Genomic DNA, 15000 nt, shown 5'->3' on the forward strand with positions numbered 1-15000 from the left:
AGATTTCTACATCCTAACACCTCATCCCTAGCGATTTATTCCAAGCTACCCAGTATTATTCCTTTTTTTTTAATTCTTTGCTCTTTTAAACATCGACATAGGTTGCATGAACATTGAATAACACAAGAATATAGCAGCGGAACAGAATCAGAAACAATTCGCTAAGGAAGAGGTGTTAGCGAGCATCCTAACCGCACAAGACCCTACTGTATTTCTTCCGCTTCCTTCTTCCTTCCTTCCTTCCAAACATCTTGAAGTTTGTCATTCCTCTCCTTTGTCAATGCCTTTCAAACTTGGTGCAGTTTTTCTAAAGGTAAATACTTCTACACGTCTTTAGTAGTAGTAGTAGTAGTTGTAGTAGTAGAAGTAGTAGTAGTAGTAGTAGTAGTAGTAGTAGTAGCGTTGTAGGGATAGTAGTTGTAGTAGCATTGCAGGGGTAGTAGCAGCAGCAGTAGTAGTAGTAGTAGTAGCGTTGTAGGGATAGTAGTTGTAGTAGCATTGTAGGGGTAGTAGCAGCAGTAGTAGTAGTAGTAGTAGTAGTAGTAGAGGTAGTAGTAGTAGTAGTAGTAGTAGTGTAGAGGTGGTAGTAGTAGTAGTAGTAGTAGTTGTAGTTGTAGTACTATCGGTCGGTTTAGTGCTGGTGGCCAAACATTTGGAGGACGCTGTGAGTGGTGGGTTAGAGCCCCACCGCCTGCCTCAGTGTTTGTGAGGTGGACACTCACTAACAAACGCCTGTATGTAGCAGTTAAAAAAAAAAAAAAAAAAAAAAAAGTCTGTTTCACTGTCAAAGTCAGAGTCAAATGTTTATTTAGCCATAGAGATTACATTAGTTGACATAACAGTTTACAAGCGGCTGAGCCTTTTGAGAGTCCGGGAACTCTCTTTAAAGGCACCTTGTATTTCTTGCACTTTTGGTAAACGTCAATTGTCTAGTAAGGCTAAAACTACGATTTGACTAAATCAGCTGTATGACTTTTAAGTAATAATGGTCATCCCCGAATGACAATTTTTTAAGATTTTAATAAAGGGTATATACAAGATAGCACTACAACAAAACGGAGGTAATTTATATTAATACCAGTAATAATGGTCATAATAATAATAACTACAACAAAACAATAATAATAATAATAATATTAATGAAAGTTAACTAATTTAAAGAATTAGTACTTTGATAGCAAGTAAGATTTATAAGCAGATTTGAAAGATACAGCCTCGCTTAGTTCACCGTCTTTGCCTTGTGTCTGCCCCACCCTAACACCACCTTCCTAGTGATTTATTTTTGGTTATGGCTTGGTGATATCGTTTTGTACATTATTTAAGCAGAGTATGGTGGTATTGGAAGGATGTATGTAACACAGAAGTGGAGAGTAAAGTGTAATAAACAATATAAATTGCTTAGGAAAAGGTGTTAGGGAGCTTCCTTAACCGACGAGATTACGGAACTTAATCTTTCACAGCGGGCACTCATAATAAATTCCCTCCGTTCAATAAGTGGGTAATTTTTCGAAGGATGCGTAGTGCATCCTACCCTCAGCATAGACTACTCAACCCTTTCCCTGTGGTTCATTTACGTCGATTAGAAAGATTGTGTGTGTGTGTGTGTGTGTGTGTGTGTGTGTGTGTGTGTGTGTGTGTGTGTGTGTGAGTGTGTGTGTGTGTGTTTTAGTACGTTTTTCCCCATGTACGAGAATGTTAATATACTCTTATCTCCGTGGGTGTAGGCTAATCCACCCGTTCACTAAGGCCCAGCACTGCTCCCTGTCACCAACAGATGGCGTTCAGGCCCTCACATGTCCTGTATTTAAGTGCTGTCTCTCTCTCTCTCTCTCTCTCTCCTATGGGCCTTGCAGTGGGGATTTAAGTTTTCCGTAGGTAAGTGTGCCGCTATAGTTTTCACTAATCGTAACGTACCTAATTTGTGCTTAACTTTGGATAATCAGGCGGTACCTTTCCAAAATTCTGTAAAATTTTTAGGAATACATTTTGATCGTAGAATGAAATTTAAACTTCACGTTAATACTTTGCTTGCTCGTTGTGATAAACCGTTAAATGTCCTCAAGTACCTAGCGGGTACTACCTGGGGTGCCGACAGAAAATCTTTATTAATGGTGTATAAGTCCCTTATTCGATCGAAGCTAGACCATGGCGCACAGGTGTATGGCTCGGCATCCGATGCCACTCTGAAAGGATTGGATGTGTTACAGAATAAATGTTTGCGAATGTGTCTTGGAGCCGTCCGGTGTACCCGTGTGACTCGTATGGAAGTGGAGGCGAATGTGCCTCCCCTCCGTATTCGCCGTGACCACCTGGCCTTGTCCTATGGCATAAGGACGTTAAGGAAAAGTAATATCGGCAATGTGGCCTGTACCCCCCTACGTCAATACCACCACCTTCTGCGGGGGGTGCGTCGGCCACTTGCCGCTCGCCTCCACTTACTGACTCAGGAGCTTGATGTGGACCCCAGTGACTGTGACAAGTTGGTGCTTAAAAATATAGCGCCTTGGGAGCCACCCGGCTTTACAGTCGATGTCACATGGCTCCCAGCACCAAAGGCCAAGGCGCCGGAGGCGGAGGTCCACCACTTGTTTCGTAACATCATTGTTCGTCACTTGGGGTCCCATCAATTGTACACCGACGGCTCCAAGTCGAGTGAATGTGTGGGTGCAAGTGTGTGGTCGACTGAATGTGCCCTCAGGTATCGGTTGCCGACTCATACATCTGTGTTTACTTCAGAACTTTTTGCTATTGACAAAGCCATAGACTATGCTCTCAATTCTAGGCATGACTCATTTGTCATATTTACAGATTCAAAATCAGCCCTTCAGGCAATTGCATCTTGCACTACGGACTCTCATGAGATCCAGGGCCGCATCGTTAATAAGTTGCTTTCATGCAACAAGTCATTCACGCTGATCTGGGTGCCTGGTCATTGTCGTATCTACGGCAATGAGCAGGCTGACTTACTTGCAAAGTCGGCTGTAGAGCTCGAGGAGACTTGGGACGTTCCTCGTGATCTACGGTCGAGTCTATCTCTCGGAAAGAAATCAATAAATCTTCTGTGGCAAGGTCAGTGGACCAGACTAAATATTCCAACTTGTAAGCCGTACCTGGGCGACTGGGACACTGCCAACCGTCCCAGTCGCCTAGAAGAAAAAGTGTTGGCACGATTACGGCTTAATGCCACCATTTTAACCCACATAAAACCATATATGGAAAGACGCTTCCCACCGCACTGTGACATCTGTAATGCGGTGTTATCTATCAGTCATATCATCCTGCGCTGTCGGCGATTTATTCGTGAACGCGCTTCACTTATAAATTACTGCGGCGCAGCAGACGTCCCCTTCACCCTTTCCACTATCCTGGGTGATGGGGACATTGTTATGACTGATAAATTGATGGCTTTCTTGAGAGAGACCGGACTGATCAGAGTGATGTGACTTTTTTACTGTGTGGTTATGGTTTTTATGAACAGTAAATATGTATATATTGTAATATTAATTAGGGTTGACAGTTGACATATTTTAAATAGTTCCTCCTCCCACCGATCTATTTCTAATATAGATGTCCCCTACATTAAGCCAAGTTCCTCGCCTGACAGTCACCAGCTGATGAGTGCAAGTGTGCAATATAGGAAGGTATTGGGCACTTGCAGTCGATGGTAGTCTGCTGGGCGAGGTTCTTCAATTTTTGTACAAATTATGTAAATACATTATATTATCTTGCTTAAATTATTCTAATTAGGGACGACAGCTGACGTATATGGAAATGTTCCTGACTCGTCTGGTTCCCTTTCATAAATTGATGTCCCCTATATTAGGTTGTGCCTCGACTGACAGTCATCAGGTGATGAGTGCAGGTATGTTATGTAGAAAGGCATTACATATCTGCAGGCGATGGTGTTCTCTTGGTCGAGGCTTTTTGAATATTAGTGTAGGCCTAGTTATTTGTCTCTTAGGATTTAGTATAGGTTAGCGATTTGTCTGTTAGGTGGTTAGTTTTAGGGTCTTTTAATTAGGTAGTTTGTTTATAAATAATATAAGGTTAAAAATATAAAAAATAATTAAAAATAATAAAAATAAAACTACAAAAAAATAATAAAATAAAAATTATTATATATATATGTACGTGTGCATGAAAGTGTGTATGTTCATATGCATGGATGTGTGTATGTATGTATATATATATGTTTGTATATATATGTATATATGTGTCAATATATATACATATATATATTTGCCTTAATGACCAGAGGCTCCGGCCTCAATGGTCGATAGGCAAAAAAAAAAAAAAAAAAAAATCTCTCTCTCTCTCTCTCTGGGGGCGCGGTAGCACAGTGGTAGCGCGCTGAGCTTGTGATCGGGAGGTCGCAAGTTCGAGCCTCGCCCGGGCTACCGTTGCCGGGAGGGGTAGCGCCCTCCTGTAGGCTAACCCAGCGGGGCTATATGGCCTTAGTTGCCTAGCTCGGGGAATTCATTTCTGCATCTCTCTCTCTCTCTCTGAGAGCTCCCCACTTCACTCTCCTGTCAGGCCCTCTCTCTCTCTCCCTTCACTCTTATGTAGTATAAACACCGCTCCTTCCTTTCCTCCCTTGCTCTCCCTCTCCCTCTCCCTCTACTCACTCACTCACTCCTATAGCACACACTCACGTCTACTTCTTTTTCTCCCTTTCCCACTTTCTCAAATTTTCTCTCTTATGTTTCTCTCATTTTCTGCTTCTCAGTCTTTCACTTTTTTATCTCCCATTTTCTCTACTGTACTATCATTTTTCTCTCATTTTTTTCTTTGTTTTTTATTCCTTGCTCGTTTTTATCTCTTATTTTCTCTTTGCCTCTCATTTTCTTTTTCTCATTTTTTCTCATTCTCTCTGTCTCTGTCTCTGTCTGTCTGTCTCTCTCTCTCTCTCTCTCTCTCTCTGTCTCTCTCTCTCTCTCTTTTTCTGCACCTCGTCCTCTCTCTCCTTATTCGATATCGTTGTTCGAGTTTTCTACTTCATCTTTTTCCCTTCTTCCCCCTTCCTCTCCCCTCTTTCCTATATCTTTTCTTGTTTCCCCTCTGCTCCCCTCTCACTCCCCTCCTTCTCCCCTCTCTCTCTCTCTCTCTCTCTCTCTCTCTCTCTTTCTCTATCAAGAACCAGGATTCGCAAACAGAAACTTCCCCTGTAAAAGTCAACATAAAATAATTTCCTTTAAATAAACGTCTCCTAAGTTCAGATACCGCCTCTTAAGAAAGCTGGCCGCGTCTTAGATAAGGACCCAGTAAATAAACACAGCCTCTTATGCTAAAAGCTGCGGCAAATTATTCATCATCATCATCAACATAAAAAAGTCCACTGCAGGATATAATGGTCTCTGTCTTTCCCTACGGTCTGTTGGTTTAGCCTGTTTCATCCTGTCCTAGCATGGTTGGCTGGAGGAGTTTAGTTTACTTATGCAGATGTAAATTGACCCCCCCCCCCTCTCTCTCTCTCTCTCTCTCTCTCATTTCTTGTTTTTAGCCACCTCATCACACCTTTCCCCTCCTACCTTCCTTCCTTCCCCCTCCTCCTCCTCCTCTTCCTTCTCTTCCTCCGCACCACCCCTAAACATCCACTCTGTGCATTGCACATCCACACTGTGCACTGTGCAGTCCCCTTTTATCTAAGACACCCGTCTTATATATTTTTCAATCTCCCCAATGCAAAGAAAGCAATATAAGCACAGATTAGGATCTGCACAGATAACCCTGAGTTAACGGTCACTACTCTTACTTTCGACCTGTGATGGGCTGCGGATCACTGAAGGTCCCTGTTGGTCAAGTGACCACCATCGGGATTTTTTTAATGTACCAGGGGTCACTGCTTCAGGATGAAACTTGTGTACTTGTCCCACATGGGAGAGTTCCTTGTCTCAGTGGAGCGAACGGAGCTAGGGCCTGATTGACTGCTGCCTACCTTAAAAGCGCCAGGCAAGGCTGCCGCACCACCCCTAAACATCCACACTGTGCAGTGTGTAGCTTCCACGTTATGTCCACAGACTTCCCATTAACTCAATGTACCAGTTTATAATGTCATGCCGTAACTATTATTTTATTTGTTTACTTTCTTTTTCAGGTTACTCAATCGGGTAGCTTAAAGATAATGTATTATAGAATGTGACTTTTCCTTTCCAGTGTTTCCTATAAAATTTCCATGTCAGTTTTTCCATGCTGCATGGTGGTTTTTCTCACTTTTTCCTGGAGGGTTTGGTGGTGGGGGGAGCCTTCTTGCTTTACTATCCTTATCCTTCAGCATGTAGAGTTAGATCTTGTAGTCATAGTTTTCTCTAACAAGCAGCCTCGAAAGGACCATAAGGTCTGTTGCTGTTTGCTTTCCTGTGTAATCCTGTGTAATCCTCCTCCTCCTCTCCATTTTCCTCCACCACTCTCCACTCCATTTCCCTCCCCTCCCTCTTCCCTCACTTTCCCCTCTTTTTCTTTTCACTTCCCCTTCCCCTCTCCTTTCATTCCACCTAATTCAACTCCCTTCAGCCATTTCCACCCCTCTCCTTCTCACTCATCTCCTCCCCTCTCTCCTTTCCTTCTCCTCCTCTCCTTCTCACTCATCTATTGACTGCTGCCTACCTTAATAGCGCCAGGCAAGGCTGCCGCACCATCCCTAAACATCCACACTGTGCAGTGTGTAGCTTCCACGTTATGTCCACAGACTTCCCATCAACTCAATGTACCGGTTTATAATGTCATGCCGCAACTATTATTTTATTTGTTTACTTTCTCTTTCAGGTTACTCAATCGGGTAGCTTATAGATAAAGTATTATAGAATATAACTTTTCCTTTCCAGTGTTTCCTATAAAATTTCCATGTCAGTTTTTCCATGCTGCATGGTGGTTTTTCTTACTTTTTCCTGGAGGGTTTGGTGGTGGGGGAGCCTTCTTACTTTACTATCTTTATCCTTCAGCACTTTCTTGTAGTCATAGTTTTCTCTGTTAACAAGCAGCCTCGAAAGGACCATAAGGTCTGTTGCTGTTTGCTTTCCTGTGTAATCCTGTGTAATCTCTTCCCCTCTCTCCTTTCCTCCTTCCCCTCTCCTTCTCCCCCTTCCCCGTTTCCAATTCCCTCTCCTCTTATTGATATATTTTTCCCCTCTCTCTCCTCCCTCTCCTTTCCCGTCATTTTACTTCCCTCTCCCCTTCCGTTTCTCTCTAATTTCTATCCCTCTTCTTCCCCTATCCCCTCCCCCTCCCTTCCTTCCACCTCTCTCACCCTTCCCTCCTCCCTATCTATTCGATTTGTCAACAGCCAAAATGTTCTCATATGTGAGTATGTGTCCCTAACTAATTTGATAGCACTGGTTTCAGATCTGATATTCATTTTACGCTATCGGACCAGGTTTCTTGAATATCAGACTGAAAATATATTCAGTGTGGCATAACTCGTCTCAACCTTGTAACATATATTGAGGGACACACAGATAATATTGTGATGATTTATGGCACAAAAATATGGAAATCCAATGCACATTTTATATGCAAGCGATGAAGTTCTAAAAATACTTCTGCACTTTGGTTTTTCCACTAGTTCAGCTGACACTCTTCACGTTGTTATAGCATCCAGCAGTAGTCGCCCATCATGTTGGGACTGAATCGGCCTTGATACCTACTCTCCATTATAGCAATGTCTTGGTGAAACCTTTCACCGTGCTCGTCACTGATGTCTCCGAGGTTATCTGAGAAGAAATGGAGGTGGGAGTGAAAGAAATGAATCTTTAAGGACATCCGTGAGCTCAGAGCTCGATAACTCCGTAGCATGCCTGCCACGATTTCCTCGTAGTTGTCCACACGATGGTTTCCAAGGTAGCTGTGTGAGACATTTACGAATGATTCCCATGCATCCTGTTCCAGTGGGTTTAATGCCTTGATAAAGTCACCATCATTAACCAGCATGCGGATCTGAGGACCATTCAAGACCCCTGCTTTCAAGTTGGCCTCGGATATCACGCCACCGAGCTTCATAGACAAGTATTGAAACCCAGTACCCGTTTGATCCATGGCTTTTACGAAATTTTTCGCCAAGCTCAGCTTGAGATGCAGTGGAGGCAAGAATATGTTTTCTGGATTCACAAGGGGTTTGTGAAGACAGTTGAACCTTCCGGGTGCGTCTTTGGTCTTGCCGGCCATTCTTTTCTTACATAGTGCTCGGCATTAGCTCTACTGCTCCACAAGCAGAGAAAGCACATGTGTTTTGTGTAACCGCTCTGAAGGTCCAGAAGTAGACTGATCACTTTGAGGTCCCTGCATACTTTCCACTGATGCTTCTCATACTCGATAGCGGAAAGCACAATCTTTATAGTTTCATTGCTCTTGGTCATCTTCTCTGCATGTGCTATTGGCATGGATGGAAACCGATTCCCGTTGTGTAGGAGGACTGCTTTCGGAGTGTCTTTTCCTGAATGTATAAACAGCCTACAATCATCCGGCTTGTATGGATCAGACTTACAGAGTTGTTGCATGAGCGACACCGCATCATTGCAACAGCAAAGGTTGTTTGCCATTTTGAAAAACGCAGACTGTTGTCTATGCCGATGACGTGCTGTAGTGGTGTGCACTCCATCTTCCAGTAGGCTATGCTGCTTCAGTCGCGATCCCAGGGGATCTGCCTTTTCTTTAGACAAATCAAGGTCCCTTATGAGATCATAAATGGCTCCCTGGTTGAGTGGTTTGGGTCCACTGTTTCCTGAGTCGTCCCAGTAATCATCCATGGGACTACTGTATGACTGGAATCAGATTCGCTGCTTAGCTCGTGTTCAGCAGGTGGGTTTGGAACCGGTAGTTCTGCATTGTGTGGCACTGGTCGGATTGCAGAAGCGATATTGGGGTACTGTACTGTGGCCCGTGTCTTGACTGTTATTCCTTTGATGTTCGTGAGACAGAAATAGCAGTCGTTGCTGTGGTCTTTGGGTCAGGATCGTTTACACATTTGCGGCGTTCCATCTTTCACCACTGTCAATGTGACTGAGGATTTCTGCAAGAATAGAAGACTGAGAATTTCTGCAAGAATGGACGTGGAAACAATATATGTAACCTGCAACAAAATTACAGATTTAATCGATGGAACTAAACAAATAACTATGAGTCACATCCTGTGAGCAAGATACACCGATGTACTGGTTTTCAAGAACCGGACCTGATACGTCCTTACTGATGCCATAGTCGAGTTCAGCACCGTCGATTACCCTAGAATCAGACCATTTCAATTCAGAACCATGATGTAATTTTTTTCTGTTGACCAATGTTCTTTAATTTTCTTCCTCTCTTTCTCCTTTCATTCTTTATCTCTCAACTTCATTCCTTCTCCTCTCTTCCACTTTCCATATCTCCCTCTCCATCTCCTCTCGTCACTCACCTCCCTCTCACCCCTCCTCCCTCTCTACCTCCTCCTGTATACTTTCCTCCCTCTCACTTTCCCTCTCTACCTTACCTCCCCCTCCCCTCACTCCTCTCTCTTTCCCTCTTCTCTTCATCTCCTCTATCCCCCTCTTCATATCCCCCCTCCCCCACCCCTTTCCATTTCCCTACCTCTCTCCCTCCCCTTTATCTCCCCCCTCTTCACGCCCTCTTCTCCCTCCCTTTCATTTCCTTCCCTCCCTCCCCTCCCTCACCCCTCTTTTCTCTTCACCTCCTCTTCTCCCTTCCTCCCTCCTTCCCTCCCTCCTCACTTTCCTCTCCATCCTCTCTTTTCCCCTTTCATTATCCTCTCCAGTCTTTCTCATCACGACAATCCGATCAATACACACACACACACACACACACACACACACACACACTATACATTCTCTCACGTTCTCTCTCCAACTAACGCTGTATTGAACGTTCTTACGATTTTCTTAAGACATCTTCATGTTTTCTTAATTTTCTTACTCTCTCCTTGACCAAGTTTGTATGTCGTAAGAAAATTGAGACTGAAATCTCTCTCTCTCTCTCTCTCTCTCTCTCTCTCGTGTGTGTGTGTGTGTGTGTGTGTGTGTGTGTGTGTGTGTGTGTCTCTCTCTCTCTCTCTCTCTCTCTCTCTCTCCCTTACGAGCGAACTGATAGAGCTACATTACAACCCTTCCATCCCCAAAGACTTTTACTTGAGTGAATTATTCTAACCTAACGATGATCCATAACCCCTGATCAGTGTCAAAGTGAAGTCAGATTGGAAGGACGATTTGGCTGAGGAAGCTCCCCAACACTCTTTCCTAAGCGATTAATCTTGTTATGCCTTACTCTCCTCTTCTGTGCTACATAAATCCTTCCAAGGTCGATTTGATTCATATCTAATCCCGTGTTCTCGTAAGTAAGCTTCCTAACACCTTTTTCTAAGCGATTTATTTTGTTATACCTTACTTTCCTCTTCTGTGCTACATAAATCCTTCCAATATTGCCATACTCTGGATATGTAACATACAGAAGGATATTAACCAGCCCTATCCAAAACTAAATCGCTAAGGAAGAGGTGTTAGGGAGCTTCCTTAACAAGCTCCCTAAGGCTTAAAGTTGTAGTATTTGCCCAGTCCTGTCGTGTGAAAACAAACTACCTATTAAAGAGTGTTAAGAGTGAGGAGGTTGAGAGAAGAGGGAGAGAGAGACCGAGAACGAGATAGATGAGAGGCTGTGTGAGGGAGGAAGGTGGGGTATCGTGGGAACAGGAGTCGTTGATTAGTAGGGACAAATGCATGGGTTATTTTACAGTGGTTTGAGAGTTGTGATTTAGTTTTGAGAGAGAGAGAGAGAGAGAGAGAGAGAGAGAGAGAATCACAGATAATATCGCCAGTCCATAGTTCCTTTACACTGTCTCAAAACCCTGAAGACCTAATGGGATCATACCAAATTAAGAACAATATTAATCACTCAAATCTATTGTCCTTTCACCTTAACTTGGCCCAGATTTTCGTCCTTTTGTAGCTCACTTCACGTAGCTCAGTGGCGAAACCAATACCATGGCTCTACATCCATTCCATAGCACTTCTTCGTGACTAGTATAGATTCTAGTGTTAAAGCTATTGTTACAGAATAGCATTCAAGGTGGAGAGATGTCAATTTAAGTCTAGTAAAATAAATCAGTCCTATACTCCTTTCACCCTGACTTGGCCTGATATTACCATCTCTCCATCCTACAGCTCAACATTCATGACGGAGAAGTGGCAGCGTTACTACGCCCAGTTAAAGTGAAAAGGGTATAGATGAACTTTTTTGTCACCTCCTGCGTCCAGGCTTCCTTCCGTATTCTCGTCAGGTAAGCAGGCTCCCTAACACCGTTTCCTGAGCGATTTATTTTCCGAACTACTCATTAACATCCCTGGTTTGCTTCTTATGTCTCCTCAGTCTCGACGTAGATTGCATGAATAACACACAAGAATATAGTAACGGAGCAGAATCAGAAATAAATTGGTATGGCATAGCACACAAGAATATAGTAACGAAGCAGAATCAGAAATAAATCGGTATTGCATAACACACAAGAATATAGTAACGAAGCAGAATCAGAAATAAATCGGTATGGCATAGCACACAAGAATATAGTAACGAAGCAGAATCAGAAATAAAGGTCAGGCATAACACACATGAATATAATAACGGGGCAGAATCAGAAATAAATCGGTAAGGCATAACACACAAGAATATAGTAACGGAACAGAATCAGAAATAAATGGGTAAGGCATTACACACAAGAATATAGTAACGGAGCAGAATCAGAAATAAATGGGTAAGGCATTACACACAAGAATATAGTAACGGAGCAGAATCAGAAATAAATGGGTAAGGCATTACACACAAGAATATAGTAACGGAGCAGAATCAGAAATAAATCGGTAAGGCATTACACACAAGAATATAGTAACGGAACAGAATCAGAAATGAATCGGTAAGGCATTACACACAAGAATACAGTAACGGGGCAGAATCAGAAATAAATCGGTCAGGAGGTGTTGAGTAAGCTTCCCAACCTTATTAGAATATCGTCCGCCGTGTCCCTTTCAAAGGCTGGCTTATCTAGATCGACTTCAAGGTGAGAGTTTTATGGGGAAGACTAATTAGGGAGAGAGAGGGTGTGTCGCGTGTGTGTCCGTGGGAAGGGTGTGTGGGGGGGTGGGGGGGTGAATATGTGTGTGGGTGTGTGAGATATTATTATTAAATACCAAGCACAGAGATGCTGTTAAGTAATTATTTGTCTGTCTACATATCACTGTCTAAACTGTCTGTGAGTCTCTACTCTCCATCCGTCCATCCATCCATCTGTCTATCAGTCTATCAGTCAGTCAATCAGTCCATCCATCCATCCATCCATCCATCATTCCATACCAAAAGAATCAGAACACTCGCCATAAACATTGAACACTGAGATATATAAGTATTATTTAATCTCTCTCCAGACGGTTTTATTCAGCTTACAAAAGACTCTTGGAACTGGAGGGGTTAGAAATAGATTTAATATAACCTTTAAAGTATGACTGGAATTTCTGTAGCTCAAAAAATCGTCTGGTAGAGAAAAGAATGTTTACTGTGTTATACTCTTACCTGACAAATAAACCTGACAAATATACCTGACATAGTGTACCTGACAAATATACCTGTCAGATACACCTGACAAATATACTTGACAAATATACCTGGCATATATACCTGACAAATGTACTTGACAAATATACCTGACATGTATACCTGACAAATATACCGTGTTATACTCTTGCCTGACAATTATCCCTAACCCCTTTCAGTTCAGGTGATGGCCAGGTGTAGTCAAAATGGAAGGCTAATTTATCAATACTCCTTTTATTTTTACTTGGCCTAAAATTGCCATCCTTCCTTCTTGAATGCTGGATTGTAACAGGATATTAACACTAGAATATGGTGCTAATCACGAAGAAGTGCTATGTAAAGGACGAAAAGCCACTGAGCTTTGTGAATAGCTACAAAAGGACGAAAATTTGGGCCAAGTTAAAGTAGAAAATAGTATAGTAACCTAGGAGATTCATTTCTACCTCATAACAAAAACATCATATTTCATGGATCACGGTTTTGTGTTCAGACTGGAGGGTTGTTTTGACTAGTAACCAAGGAGACTCATTCCTACCTCATAAATTAAGACTCATTAAATATCATGCAGCCACGATTATTCAAACTGGAAGATTGTTTTGAGCAGTAACCAAGGAGACTTATTCCTACCTCATACTTAAGATTTATGTAATTTTATTCAACCGCAAATATTGTATTCTGAGTGGAGGGAAGATTTGACTAGTAACCAAGGAGACTCATTCCTACCTTAACTATAGCTCATCAGAATTCACACAACCACGATTTGTATGTAGACTGGGGAAGTAATTTGACTAGTAACCAAGGAGACTCATTCGTACCTCATAACTAAAGCTCAGTGATCCAGTCCTGTCGGGTGAAAACAAAGCGACTATAGAAGGGACGTCATCTGGAATTTAGCGATTAATTCTGGAGGGGGAGTCTATTGGTTAGCTCAATGAACTCGCAACTCGAAGAACCCGAGGCCGATTTTTGGACCTGTCAGACTCTAAGACAAAGTTCGTTTCCCACTTCGTCCGTATTTCCCCAGCAAGACAATTAGGGACGTGGCTATAACACTGACTACTTAGGGTCGTGTTGAAGAAGAAGGGGGTTTGTAAAGATGACTGTTTTAATTACCCACTTGTAGTTAATAGGCGATACTCTAAGTCTCAAACTAACATCCCCTCCTCATCTCTCTCTCTCTCTCTCTCTCTCTCTCTCTCTCTCTCCATCTCATCCTTGGTCTCCCCTTCGTCCTTTCTTCCTCACCCCGAACTCTCTCATTTCTTTTCATCCCTTCATCTCATCCTCTGTCTTCCCCTCTTTCTTCTCTCCTCCCACCTCCTCCTTTCCCTCTCCGCCTCACTCACACAGTCCTCTAGTCAGTCTCTAATTCTCCATACTCTCCACTTGCTCAAACCCTCTTCTAGTCAGCCTCTTATTCACATCCACATCAACACCACGACGTTCCTTTACTTCTTCATTTGTCTGTCTGTCTCCCTATTGAACTGCACATCCTCCTCTGCGTACTTTCTCTATATTCTGTTCTTAACGCATGCACCCAGGCGATTCATGCAGCATAGTGGAGACATTTCTAAAGGCAGAGGTTAGAGATAGCCATCAAACTTACTATACTACTTGGTCAGCGATTCCTAAGCTTCATGTATTGATCTAAGAGTAGATAGATCGATAATAGATAGATAGATAGATAGGCAGATCGATAGATAGAAGACATCCTTGTACATTAATCTGAGAGGTGAGGGATGGCTGGAGGTGTGAATTATCACTAATACTTGATAGATATAAATAGATAGATAGATAGCTAGGTAAATAGATAGATAGATAAAAGACATCCTTTTGCATTAATCTGAGAGGAGAAGGATGGCTGGAGGTGTACATTAATACCACTCATACCCCTCTTCACATCAAAGCTCTCTCCCCCTCTCTTTCGCCGTATTACATAGGAAATTATTATGAGACGAAACATTTTAGGGTGCTGACGTGTGACTGGTGTGTGTGTGTGTGTGTGTGTGTGTGTGTGTGTGTGTGTGTGTGTGTAATACTGACAGTGCCTGGAGCCGTCAACAACCCGCCAGGTAAGCCATAAAGATCTGGTACGCTCATCAACTTGGTTTTTAATTACAGTACCGCGTCACCTCCCCCCTCCCCTCCACTCTCAACCCCCCCCCTCTCTCTCTCCATGCCCTTTACTTCCTCCCTAACTCCCCCTTTCCTCCTCCTGTCCCCCTTCCCTCCCCCTAACTCAGCGTTTCTTAACCTTTTCCGACCTTATCACCCCTCTGTAATAAGGTGTCAGTCCAGCACCCCTTTACACCTGGTTACTGGCATTACAGTTGCTACACTACTGCAGGGTTAAAGTAAAGTGAAGTACTGCCTAACAATTTTATTTTATACATTCTCAAAAAAAAAAATCAATGATGCCAATAATAAGCAAAACCATTAAGA

The sequence above is a fragment of the Coenobita brevimanus genome, chromosome 116, assembly GCF_032717465.1.
Source record: "Coenobita brevimanus isolate Jiangsu-jjx chromosome 116, ASM3271746v2, whole genome shotgun sequence".
Classification (NCBI taxonomy): Eukaryota; Metazoa; Arthropoda; class Malacostraca; order Decapoda; family Coenobitidae; genus Coenobita; species Coenobita brevimanus.